The sequence below is a fragment of the Lepisosteus platostomus genome, chromosome 23, assembly GCF_059453375.1.
Source record: "Lepisosteus platostomus isolate fLepPlt1 chromosome 23, fLepPlt1.hap1, whole genome shotgun sequence".
Lineage (NCBI taxonomy): Eukaryota > Metazoa > Chordata > Actinopteri > Semionotiformes > Lepisosteidae > Lepisosteus > Lepisosteus platostomus.
In genome coordinates this window covers 5867184-5880495 of record NC_142633.1, presented here as the reverse complement: position 1 = coordinate 5880495, position 13312 = coordinate 5867184, and the positions used below count along the sequence as shown (strand labels likewise).

General features: G+C 40.1%; 1 protein-coding gene and 1 long non-coding RNA gene across 5 annotated transcripts in view; one reads left to right on the top strand and one right to left on the bottom strand.

Annotated features, from left to right (window-relative positions):
• The window catches only part of LOC148641906 (alpha-1,3-galactosyltransferase 2-like), a 45764-nt gene extending 40004 nt beyond the window's left edge, over positions 1-5760 (bottom strand). The window contains exon 1 of one of the 4 annotated variants that reach the window (XM_088616772.1): positions 5174-5760. The gene's annotated coding sequence lies outside the window, so the exon portion shown is untranslated. Of the gene's footprint in view, positions 1-208; positions 461-3894; positions 4350-5173 lie in introns of those variants that run through there. The other 3 variants (XM_088616769.1, XM_088616771.1, XM_088616770.1) reach the window with 3 other exon arrangements.
• LOC148641907 (uncharacterized) lies at positions 2170-4441 on the top strand. The gene is made up of 2 exons (XR_015929534.1): positions 2170-2855; positions 3708-4441. It is a non-coding gene; the product is annotated as an uncharacterized LOC148641907 (long non-coding RNA).
• Positions 5761-13312: the final 7552 nt, after the last annotated feature.

Sequence of the window (13312 nt, the reverse complement as noted above, 5' to 3'; positions counted from 1 at the left end):
ACTAGATTCTTCAATAGCTTCTATCCACAAGCAGTAAGACTGGCGAACACATTTAGCCATCCCCCTCAGACCACACCTACACAATCACCATCTACCTCTTTATGATTTCTTATCTATTGCACATCTCCAGTCATTGTAGTACGCATACTGCATATGGCAATAAAGTTCAAGTTCTAGTTTAAGTTCAATGAACCCTCAAAACACCTACCTGACAAACTGGTGGAGCTTGCACGGGTTACTGGTTTTGGTAGGAAAGGATTAAAGACTGAAATATTTTAATTTTGCAAATATTATCTCAAGTAAGTTATTTAATCAATTCAACAAGTTTACTGTAGAAGTAGTTCAGGTGGGGAGCTGCGTCAGCATGCGTAGGCTGCAAAGGAACAAGTAATAGGTTTATTTCAGGCTGTAAAAAAGAAGAAAGAGAACACAACGTTTCAGCCGTGGAGCCTTCTTCAGGTGTGAGAGAAACAGGGCAGTAGGCAAAGGTAAAGTAGCGGGAGAACAAAGGTTGGGAGGGGGGAGGAGTGAGAGGCGGAGCAGGGGACAGAAAGAGAGGCCAATCAAGAGGTGTGGAGTCAGAATAGGTGTAGACAGGTGTGAAATGAAACCTCCAATGAATGGTGAAAATAGTACACAATACGGGATTAATACAGCAAATTTGTTCTTGGAGTACTTGTACATCATAAAAGCAGTTTTATAACCAATAGCAGCACAGACATCATGATTGGCCTCTCTTCCTGTCCCCTGCTCCCGCCTCCCACTCCTCCCCCCTCCCAGCCTTTGTTCTCCAGCTACTTTACCTTTGCCTACTGCCCTGTCTCTCTCACACCTGAAGAAGGCTCCACGGCCGAAACGTTGTGTTCTCTTTCTTCTTTTTTTCAGCATGGAATAAACCTATTACTTGTTCCTATTGTAGAAGTAGATGCACTGGGGGAAAAAAAACGCAGGTGCCCTTTGCTGACACGTGTTATTTTGTTGAACATGTAATCCCCAGAGGACACAGAATGGCCAGTCTCGGGTCACCTGACACGACTTTCAACAAAAATGACAAATTTGATATTTTAGTATGTTTTTTTTTTAGGATTTCTTCTTGCATGAGTTGCTCCTGTAATTATCCATTCTGATAAATTTTTAGTATATCATGAAGTTATCGAGATGTTATTGTATATCCATTTGACATCTTATGCTTTATTTAAAAAAACACAGATCTATAATGAGATCAATTATACATTTTACCAGCTCTTATCTGTTAAACTTTATAAACTGGTTATTTTATAAATAAAATATCAGCAGCAAGAGTCAATCTGTAAAAGAGCCATTACATTTATAAAACTACAAGATGTTCTTTCAATTTATGAGCAGACAACGTTTTTAGAAATTAACAAGCACATCTGAGTAGAGAGTCACAAAATTTATCTTCTAGCCCAAAGGAACTGGACAGCCTGACTGACAAAGTAACTTCAAAACCCTAACACGCATCTGAAATTGCCAGATAATGATCAAAGTGTTAGTCACTTTTTGCCAGCTCGTAGAGTGCACAATAAGCCATCCAGACAAACAAAACCACCCTGTCTATGACATAAAACATGATTCTACCATGTAAGTGGTCATTTATCAGGCACCTTTGACCAGCATGACACATAAACCTTAGCATTTTGTTTTCCCAGTGACTGATTTTCTTTCATGATTCATATAAAGGCATAACTGAATCAAACTCTTAGCACCTCTTAAACCAATGTACATTTGAAGTGACAACAAATAAGGAATTAGTCTTGCTTAATGTGCAAGAATTATTTGAACAAGCAACAAAGTAGATAAAAGAACATTTCAGATTTACACTTGCAGAAAACTTTTCATATGATCCCTCAAAAAAGGCTGATTTAAAACTCACGGTACAGATAATGTTGCACACTAATAAAAAACAAAAATAACTGTGTGCAGTGAACAGTGGTGTCATAGGGACCTATTTAGAGACTAATTTCTCTTCTTGAGCTATTGCATGATTTTAGATCTAGATATGAAAATGTTTGGATGGCAGAAATATGGAGAATGCCAAAGAGAATTAGTGGCAAGGGAACTATAAATCAGACAACACCAATTAAATGTATCATAGATTAGTACAAAGTGGGGCAGCACAGGTCAGCAATGCTCTCCCTGTGGTGCTCTGGGTTCCTCCCACAGTCTAAAAACATGCTTTTGGGTTAATTGGCTTCTGAGTGTGAATGTGTTTGTGGCTATGTGTGCCCTGAGATGGACAGGTGTCTTGTTTAGGGTGTACCCTGCCTTACGCCTGCTGCTTGCCAGGAGAGGGTCCGGCTCCCCTGTGACCCTGAGTTGGATGAAGCCGTTAGAAAATGGATGGATGGAAGTAAAGAGTGTTCCCCATTCATGGGTGAGGGTGATGGGTGACCCCATGGTAGTGCAGGAAGCCACTCACAGAAGACTCTACACAAACATTCAGAAGCCTATGAACTGATCACGACAACATGGAGAAGCAGGAAAAAAGAATAGCAAAACTGCAATTTAAACCAAGGGATGTTATGTTTAAGTTTGACAATGCACTAGTGAAACCTCATTTAAATCACGGTGTTTAGTTTTATATAAAATATCTTCATTACAAACCACAAAGAGGATATTATAGCCTCAGAAAGAATTAAAAGAAGGGATTTTCATATAAAGACAAAACTAAGGGAACTAAATGCTTTCGGTGTAGAGCAATGGAGATTGAGACAAGATCTGACTAAAGGATATAAGATCCTAAGTGTACAAAGTTAACCCTGGGGAAACTTGGAAATGCTGATGATGGAAGGATACCAAGACAGAAGACTGATCCAGATTCCTATGAAAGCACAGTGAGTAACTAGTGATTAATATTCTGAGAACAGAACCAATATTTGGATAATATGTAGTACGAAACATACCAAACAACTCAAATAAAAGTATTGTATTCTTCATATGAGTGCTATACCTGACACTTGTTTCTAAAATAGTACACAATACGGGATTTATACAGCAAATTTGTTCTTGGAGTACTTGTACATCATAAAAGCAAAAATCCCATTTTATAGGCTTAAAGATTATGACTGGACTGCAGTTTTATAACCCATGGCAGCATAGGCATTTTAAACTACCTGTATCTCACTTTTGTGCACTTTATACATAACTGTGACCTGCACAATTTTTTAAAGGAAGAATTGTGTGTTATTCACTAAGAAAAATGTTTCCCGTTTTTGCAAAAGTTTGCAATTTTTGCCAGTATCCTCGCCCAACGGGCTCTGCGTGTACTTCAAAATCTGGTCTCGTGAGATAAGGTACTAATAACCATATTGTGTTTCCTCAGCTTTATTAGGAAAATTGAAACAACAATTTGCAGTCAGCTGTGAATACAGGAGAAGCTGCCTTTAAATTTTGGCAGATGGGCAGCAGATGTAGGAATTCTAACATAAAAATGGAGAAAAGCCATGGGGTCTGTAGAATTAAGTGAAGAATTTAAATGAAAAAAAGAGGATTTATTCAAATGAGAGGAAGTTACCAAAGTCACAACAATGCTTTTACAGCTGGGTGTGACACAAACATATCTGGAATATAATCTTTGTTTTTAAGATTTTCAATAAAAGGATGTATCTATATATCAAATAAAGATGTTTTTTTCCCTTGTATTTTCATTTTAGGGTTTTACTAACAACTTTTCTCTTTCACTGCAGATAACACTGTATAAACTGGAGCAGCTTTTATTGGCTGATATCTAAACAAAGTAAAAAGATCGAGAGAAGCAAACGCTTTTTGTTTCTGTGTGCAGAAATAATACAAAGGAATAAGTCAAAGACCTGAAAACATTTTGCTTAATTCAAAAGGAAATTAATTTGAACTACGTATTTTACAGTTACTCACAGTAGCTGTTTCTGTTGTGCTTCAAATCAGATATGAACGCTACTAGTTCTTCTAGACACCCAATAAGACCCAGAAGACGTAAAGGAAGTGTTGCCTTGGAAGTCTCTTTAGAGCTCAGTGTACAGTATGTCTGAGCGGCTTTGTAAACACTACGCTTAAACACGCATAGATATATGTATTTTCGGTTCTCCCTGCAGTTTGGGAACAGGGCACGCAGCAGAAAGCACTATGGCCACCCCGGGGCAAAGAGAGCGCTTTAAAAGCGCTTCTTCAGCTCAGTAAAAGGACAGCAACGTGTTACAACAAGCTTGACTAGGAACTACAGTACGGCAAACATTTGTAGTTATTCCAACTGTTGTCTTTAGCCATCTGACTAGCTAACATCCACTGAAAGCCAAGGGTTGGAATGTCGATACAGAGATGTACAATTGTGTTATTCTTAAGTGATATTATTTATTTAAATGTTTACCTATTGTTATTGATGATACATTCATTTTGTTGTGTCTTTTAACAGTGTATCACTTAATTAAAGAGTTTACAACAATAACCTGCATTAATCTAGCGCTTTCTGTCCGAAGCTGTTCACCTGTTTAAAAGAGACCCACTTCTATCACTGCTCACAGGTAAAACCCGGATATATTTTGAGAAATCTAGGCCTCAACGTCACTGAATCGAAATTTTGTAACCGTCTCCAGTTCGTTAATAACGTGGTTGAACACGCTGTCTTTACCCAGCAGTAAATATCATACCATCCCTTAGAAATAAAGGTATTTTACTGATAATTTGTACGGTATAACCGTGAAATGAGAATAACGGGGGAAAATAATTTAGTGTCAGAATAATTTAAGGGGAACTGGTTTAAAATAACTAGTAGCTGAATGAAACTATTGTGGAAAAAGAAATCCTTGAACTTTTGTAGGCGGAGGAGAATAAAGAATAAGCAATTGTATAAAATAAAATTGTGTGACCTTATTTCAGGATTGAGATCTGCGGTTTTGAAACTCTCCTTTCCAGAACATTGGTACAAAACATTTTTACCAATATAAGATATAGGGAGTCTCATAACCTGAACTCGAACCGAGTTTATAAAACACACCAGCCGCACACATACATAGTGAAATATACACGTGTTTATGTGCAGGTCACATGCCAGTTTAGTAAATTCAGTTTAAGGTGTCCTCTTCAGAGATTTAAGTGAATTAAACTGTTTTTTTGTTTTTATAAAGAGAGCGGTGCTGACCACGAGTCAGTAGGACGGAGCAGGTTTCAGTGCACTTACCTGATCCAGCAGGGCGGCTGGGGAGCGGATGCGCTGTATTGTTACTTTATAAATGCGTTACTGTAGGGTGTGTCTATTCTAACCCATGTCCGAGGAAACACAATTTGAAGAAAACACACACACAGGAGGAGTAAAAACAAAGTCAAATCTCAGTGATAATATGAAGCCTTGTCATCTTTTAATCCTCGCGTTTGTCCTCAGAGCCAGTGGCTCTCCAACAGGTGAGGTACGCACAGTCTGGAAGGACACACACAAAAAAACCTCCACCCTTTCCAGAAATCCCGGAAACATGAAGATGGACGCCGAGATGGAGCCTCCCAGTTTATATAAATCACAGGAAAATACGCTGGCTAATAAATTTAGAGTCGATCACGAAGCAATGCGGAAGACCAACTGTATTTCCACCAACTGCAAAGTGTGGTTACCCAGCTGTTTTTTTTTTAAAGAAGAGTGCAATTTCAGAAGTAGCCGCCCAAGTAGCTGAAAACATCACCCTCTTGTGTTCTGCAGACACTGAGCAAACATCGTAAAATTTTAAAGTTCTCACGCGACATATAACGACGAAATAATTATTGACTGAGGCAATGTTCCACCTCGGTAGTAAAATAACCTACAACAAAAGTACAGTGTCCCGACTTCAGGGGTGCCTATGAGATAGAGCCCTGGGAAGGTGATATGTCCCCTATCGTTTTTTTTTTCATATATACTGTGAGGTGCTAAGCCACAGTAAAGACGATGAGTATATTTTCTGATTAATAATTTTGTTTTTTTTAGGGCTTGAATTTACTTTGCAGCCTTCGTATCAAATTAAAGGTCAGTAAACGCATGTTCGTGGAACTGCAATAAAGGCGTCGTATACAACAAACTAATCGCATTATTTTAATTGCCAAATGATTTCTGATAAAGTCTTTTAAATGCGGTACAATCTCCTTTCAAAGTGTAAAGTAATTGATCAGTAACCTACGAAAATGGGTGGACAAAGTGATGCTGAAGTGTCGGCGGAATGAAACGGGATCCATCTAGACATTTTCTTTTTACCTGTGGAAGGGGAAATAAAGACCACGCAAAATCCCACTTCGGTTAACTAAAAATGTTCATCTGTAACAATAGCACATTCATAATAATAATAATAATAATAATAATAATAATAATAATAATAATAATAATAATAATAATTGCTTACATTTATATAGCGCTTTTCTGGACACTCCACTCAAAGCGCTTTACAGGCAATGGGGACTCCCCTCCACCACCACCAATGTGCAGCATCCACCTTCCACATTACAGTTAAGGAAATAAACTATCTGGTTAAAAAAAAACATTGAAATACTGAGCGAGCGAGATTCCCAGAAATTCTTCTGGACCCTTAGCGTTTGAAGATGGCAGGAAACCATTTCACCTGTCTTGTTTTTTGGGTTTAGCGTTGCTAAGTGAACAAGCGATTCGGGGATTTCCTCCATTTTCTTGAAAGATCTAGGTCATAAAAATATGGTTGGATAGCTTGTTTCCGACCTTCACGGCCCTGATTTTTTTAAACTCCTTTCTTACAGCAACTCGTGTTATTGGGCTGTTCGATGGAGAAAATTTCGGATAGAAAACAATTGATGTTCCTCTCAAGTTGCTTCACCACTTTGAATTTATCGAAACTATTTTGTTTTAAGAAAAGGTAAAAGGGTGCTGACTGTTGGGACAAACGGCACCAAATACCGAAACCAACCTTTAATTTCACAAGAGCAACTTTGTATGCTCTTTTCGAAAAGTTTTGTAATTTGTTTCATAATGAACGATTGCTCTCAGCTTTAATGCAGTAAATAACGTTGACTTGGAAAAACCCGGAAAGGCACTTCTGTTCTTTATTTTACTTTTCTGTACTTAAAAAACAAAACAATTATCCCTAAAAATGATTTTGGAATGCTACAAAGTCCGTAGTAAAATGGTTCAATTGTGTTCTACTAATAGCAGTATTCTGAACATCTCCCAAACATAAAAAAAAATCGTTCTCCTTTCCTTTCTCATTGTAGCATGGCAGAAAAGCACGTTCATCTTTAAAATTCCAGGGGAAAAGCGCCACTCAAAGCCAAGTGCAACGTGACGAATCCCTGAATTCTGAGATGGAGAAATAAAGAAACGATTAGTTAGATTTTTATATTAATTGCAAATATTTTAATTGAAACGGATGTTTATATTTTAGATGCTCTATAAGATGGCAAATAACATTGCATCCCCTCTTCACCTCTGCATGATGCAATTAGCACCACAAATGAAGAAGCACATTAAAAGCAACCCAAGAACCAGAGGGCACAAGCTGTAACGAACAGAAGGTGCTGTTAGGAGAGAAACAGACAACTAGTTGCTGGAGCTTCAAAACCTGGCTTGGATAAATGTGATAACTGGCACCCAAACTGTCTTGTTAGACCAAATGCCTGGCCTGCTATCTTCCTTTCTTGCTTTTTTCCCACTTTGAAATTTATGTTCTAAGAACCCAAATGTTCAAACAGAGCTGCAGGGTGTCATATCATCATATTATTAGTTTGCAGTAAGCACGGTGTCATATCATTAAGTTATTAGCGACCATATTAACAAGACAGGCTTCATGGCCTCCTCTCATTTGGAACTTTCTTATATTCTTATCAGTATGGCTTATCGCCTTACGTCACATCTCTTTTTCATGAGGAACAACAACAGTCAAAAATCAGATGCCTTTTGACTGAGTGTTTTATGTTGGATGAGTTTTGGCTTAACCCATTTGGGTAAGGGGTCCTCTGCTGGCCACAGGACAGAGGCTTGGCCCCCAATTCAGCGAGAGGAGTTAACCAAGGGGTAGCTGCAAAGGTGTAGATGGGGTGGTAGAGACATTTTCCCAACATGTTTCACTAAAATGCAAAAAGATTCGTTTTTTGGGGAGATATATATAGCTGTAAAAATGCCTAACAGCTGTGTGAAATTGGCTTCATTTGTCCAAACCATTTTGAACTTCAGTTAATAATTACTTTTATTATCGTTTCTGTCTGGATGACAGACAGAGACCACTTGTCATTTTCCTCTTATGTTGACTGGACCACCGTCCACAAATAGATGAATAATACATGAGGGAAAATACGAGATTGTTTCTCTCTTTCTTTTTCTTTTAGGACTGATGACTGCAACATTCGTGCCACCAAAATGCGAAAAGATTAGTTTGTGCGAGATGTACTATATATACACCATGAAAGTTGGTGATGGTACTTTTGACTGTCATTATCCCCCATGAACTTCAGTTCAGAACTTCCATTCATGCTCAGTGCCTTTACCTGAGTCAAGGCAGCCACCAAAACTATGGATATTTGTCAAACACAAAATACTCACAACGCAGTTATAGTCAATGTGCTGGCAGAAATACAGCAGCATCGTCAATTGTCTGCAATGAGCGAAACCAAGTGAAAGCTAGGTTAGGGCTGTGAGATGTTTCAAGGATGCACGAGATATTTTGAAAAGAAAATAAAAAATTATGGAAAAAAACAGGATAGAGTACAACTTGCACAGGAATGTCAGTGTTTTAGGAAAATAATTTCTTCCACCATTAATCCTATCCTTCCACCACAGCTGCCTGGTTTGCCTGCCAGGCAACTATAGATATTGCTGGAACTTAGCATGGGACTGGGCTTGCTGACATTCAGATATTCAGTTATATATCACTTATTCATACAGTATGTAAATTACAGCACTTTGCATGGGTTATTGTTATCTCTACTTCTGACTACGCAGGTCAGAAACACTGCCATTTTTTATTTGGAGTTGCTCAGATTCAGTAACCTGGAACATGATTTTGACTAAACCTTTAAGTAGTGTAGAACCCTCGGCATACATTTTAACTAAATAGGGATACTTCTACAAACAAACTGAATTGTAGTTAAACCTTTTCTGTCAGTGAAATGGGACACTCCTTATGCAAAGCTTTGTCTAATACTCTTTCCCTGTGGGAGGCTTTGTTTGTAGCTTTCATTGTCTTTTACAGTCCTTTTGTTATCATAATCCACAACATGCTCTCCTACTTGATGTGGGCCTGTATTGTACTTGCAAAGACATGTTAGGCAGTTATAAAGAAGTCATAGAATATTTGAGTGTGCTTTAGTTGTAGCAACGTTCACCTGTTTGTCAGCAAATTTCAGGAAACCAGCATATAGGTGTATTCTCACAATAAGTCATAGAGGTGAGACTTTTTCAAGCTGAAAGTTGGAAGTGCACAAATACTCACAAGGTTCAGCTGTCTTGGAGATGGTCCTAACAGCATGAGAGGTTTTGTTCTTGTATAATCATAAATTAATTACTCCTTCTTAATTGAGGATGTTTTCATTTTTGATGGACTGTAGAGTGTACTGTTGGTGTGTGTCCTTGTGTGTGACACACTTCGGGTCCACACCCAAAGAAGGCTCCACAGCCAAAACGTTGTGTTTCTTTTCTTCTCTTTTCAGCATGGAATAAACCTTTGCTTGTTTCTTTGTAGCCTACACATGCTGTTGCAGCTCCCTACTTGAACTACTGTATTAACAGCTTGTCTTGGGCTGGACTGCTGTAACACATCAATTTCCCTACGGGATTAATAAAGTCTTATCTATCTCTCTATCTATCTTAACATGGCTGTCTAGCCCACCTCTGTGCTGATGCTTATGCTTATTTAAGCACTTGATCTACTGCTATTCACTCCTCATTGGCCTTCAGACACATGCTTCAGTATTCAGGTATGAGGCAGGATACACCCTGGTCAGGACACTGTCACGATCGTAATCCCTCCTTTTAAGGGCGCTCCGGCTTTTTCTTATTTTGCTGATTACGTGCACCTGCCCCCAATCCTGCCCCTCCTTATTTAAGCCTGGCGCTCCTGCTATTGATGTCTCAGCATTGGAAGATGGACGCCCGGAAGCCTGCCTTCCAGCGGGTCCAGGAGAGACCCAACGGCATAGGCTTCACCACAGCGTCCTGACCATCTGAGTCCGGGGCTCGGAACGCCTGGCCTCGTCATCCTGTTTTTATGCCCTGTCCCTGTACCGGATCCCGTTCCGGTGTTTAACCTTGTCTTGTTTCATCACTGATGGATCACCTGGTTTTGGACCTTGGACATCACCCTGGATATCCCCCCTGGACTCCTTGGACTTGTCTGCCTTGGCCACACCCCCCGAACACCTGTTCACTGTCATCACACCCAACCATTTGTCAACCTGCCCTGATCCTCATCGTCTCCTCCCCATTGTCCTACTCCACTAACTTCCAGATTATACCATCTGCATAGGGACCTGGACTACACACTTGACGGGAGTCAGGACCAGCTCCCGTTACAGACACCAATCCATTGCAAGGTAGACTCAGACAAACACAAACACACCCTCACATCAGGGCCAATTTCCCCAGAAGCCAATTAAACTACCAGTATGTCTTTGGACTGTGGGAGGAAACCAGAGCACCCAGAGGAAACCCACACAAACATGGGGAGAACATACTATACAAACTCCATGCAGGTAGTACCCCAGGTCCGCAATGCTACCATACTGCTCGTGCATAAATCCAATTAACTAAATATCAAGAACGAAACCGAGTGTCACATCACAAGAACAGGAGTCAAGGTTATGAAAACAGTATACTGTAGCATCAAACAGAGCAGCACACAATAAGATAATAATAATGGTCCTAAATGTGAGGAAGCTATTCAAGTCATAGTTCATTTGGTTGCTGTGAGTTGCTTTAGCATGGCTTAGTAGCTTGTTCCAGAGAACCCCCACAACTGTCTTTATTTATAAATGCACTTCTCTGCCATATGACCAAAGTGCTACTTAAAAATCAGTATGAGGTGTTAATGTTACATTGTACAAATTTCACGTAGCATTCAAAAATTGAACTTTTGCATTTTTTACTATGTGTCCTAACATGTTTTTACCATGTTTGACCTTTTTGTATTGTATCCCCCCACTATCCAGAAAAGGAGATCCCAATCACCATAATTTGAGGTTATGGAGAAAGCACAAATTGGTCCACTTGCACCTTAATTGGATTAATTTAACGTTATTCTCAAGTGTTAATATTTTAAGTAGACATAAACCATCAGGAGTTGTGAACCGGAATTTCACGGAATGTTTTTATCCTGTGCTCACCAGCAAATGTCACAAAACAAAAACAGAAAAGAACAATCATAAAGAAATCATGTCCAAATCATGTAATTGAAGTTAAATTAAGCTCTTTTTTATCCAAAAGGATATTGTTACTTTATTTTCATGGTTTTGGCAGTTCAAGCCAGAAGACAGAAAAGATCAAGAAATCATCACAATAAATCTGAAATTACATCCTCAGCAATTCAAATAAGTACTCCAGTTGAACTTTGACAATACCTCAGGCAACCGATGATGTAATGTAATTTAGTAACTCTTATCCTAACTGAAAAAAATTCGAAAATAATCTTGCCTGGTATATTTTTGGAAACAAACAGGTAAAGGTTTATTCCAGGCTGGCAGGAAAAAAAAGAGACAATGTTTCAGTGCTGAGTCTTTTTCTCTTGTATCTACCTCACATACGCTAAAACATTGTGTCTCTTTTTTTTCCTTTCAGCTTGGAATACACCTTTAATGTTTTTTTTAATGTTTCTTTATTAGCCCTATACAATTTCTTGCATTAGGAATTCGTCTTTTCGCATACCACAGCTTTTCTCCATGGAGACACAGACAGGGAGAAGCTTGGGGTCAGAGCACAGGGTCTGCCATTGTACGGCGCCCCTGGAGCAGTTAGGGTTAAGGGCCTTGCTCAGGGGCCCAACAGAGTAGGATTTCTCTGCCAGCCGCGGGATTTGAACCGGCAACCTTCCAGTCACAGGCGCAGATCCTTAGCCACAGAGCCACCACTCCGCCCTCCGCACCACTCCTTTACCCATTCCCTTGCAACCAGGCATGATTACACAGCTACCTGCTCAAATGTCTAATATATATACTGCTGGAAAAAAAAGAAACGCAACACCTCCTCCTCCACGCTCTGGCCCTCCCGTCTGGGTGGAACAGGCTGAAGAGTGACTCATACGTGAAGAGAACCCGATGCCACTGCTGACGAGTCCACCGCAGCCTCTGTCTGGCCCAAGCCAGTCGGGTGTGACGTCTAGGAGGTGTAAACAGAGGGCCTCTGACAGGTCGCCTTGCTCTAAGGCCAGCAGCATGGAGCCTCACTGTCCTGTCACTGATGTGGGCATTGTGTCTGCCGGCAGGTTCAGCAGCAGTACGGGTGATCTGAAACGATCTCTTAGACAGACCAGTCTGATGTGTCGGTCCTGTTCTGGTGTGGTCACAGTGCGACTGGGTTTTGGATGGTCATCTGTCCTGCTGGTCTGCTGAAACCTTATTCCACATTGTCTGGCAATGCTGGCACATGACATGCCTGCCTGCAGCATGCCAATGGGCTTCTCCCTTGCTTCTGGTGACATTCGAGGCATTGTGGAATGCACAGAAAACTGACTATGTGTGGCCTTTTTCTTGCAGTGACCTAAGCTTCAAATTAATTTATTTAAGATCTTTTTAATAGTGACCTGATCCGGCATTGTTCCACCTAGACCTCGGTTTTGTAAAAATGCACCTAACGAGCTTTCGTGGGATTGGCAAGTTGCAATGCCTCACTGCACAAGCTGTATTGCTGGTCAGAGGGCTTAAAAGAAATTGACAACTGTTTGTGAAAGTACATAAGCTTTAACTATAGCATTGTCATTCCAGAAAATGTTGCATTTCCATCAGTATATATTTGTCAAAGAATTAAAGACCTACCTTGCTGCCTACTGTAAATCGAGATGGCCTCTGAGTTCATGAAGCTGATGAGCAGGAACCTGCAGGACACTGCAGTGTACGGGCTAGATCCACCAGACTCTGAAACAGCTTCTTCCCACAGGCTGTCAGGCTCCTCAACACCCTGGAATCTACTTGCACCCACCCCAATTCCAGAAACAGGGATTAAATCCCCCCCAGTGTGTTGTGTATATTGTACTACGTATTGCCTTGTAATTTGCACTATGTGAATTCTGTCTACAATGTCTATGTCAGTGTCCTGTCTGTATTTGCACCATGGACCAGGAGGAACGATATTTCATTCCACTGTATGCTTGTAGATGGCTGGAATGACAAATAAACGTGAACTTGGACT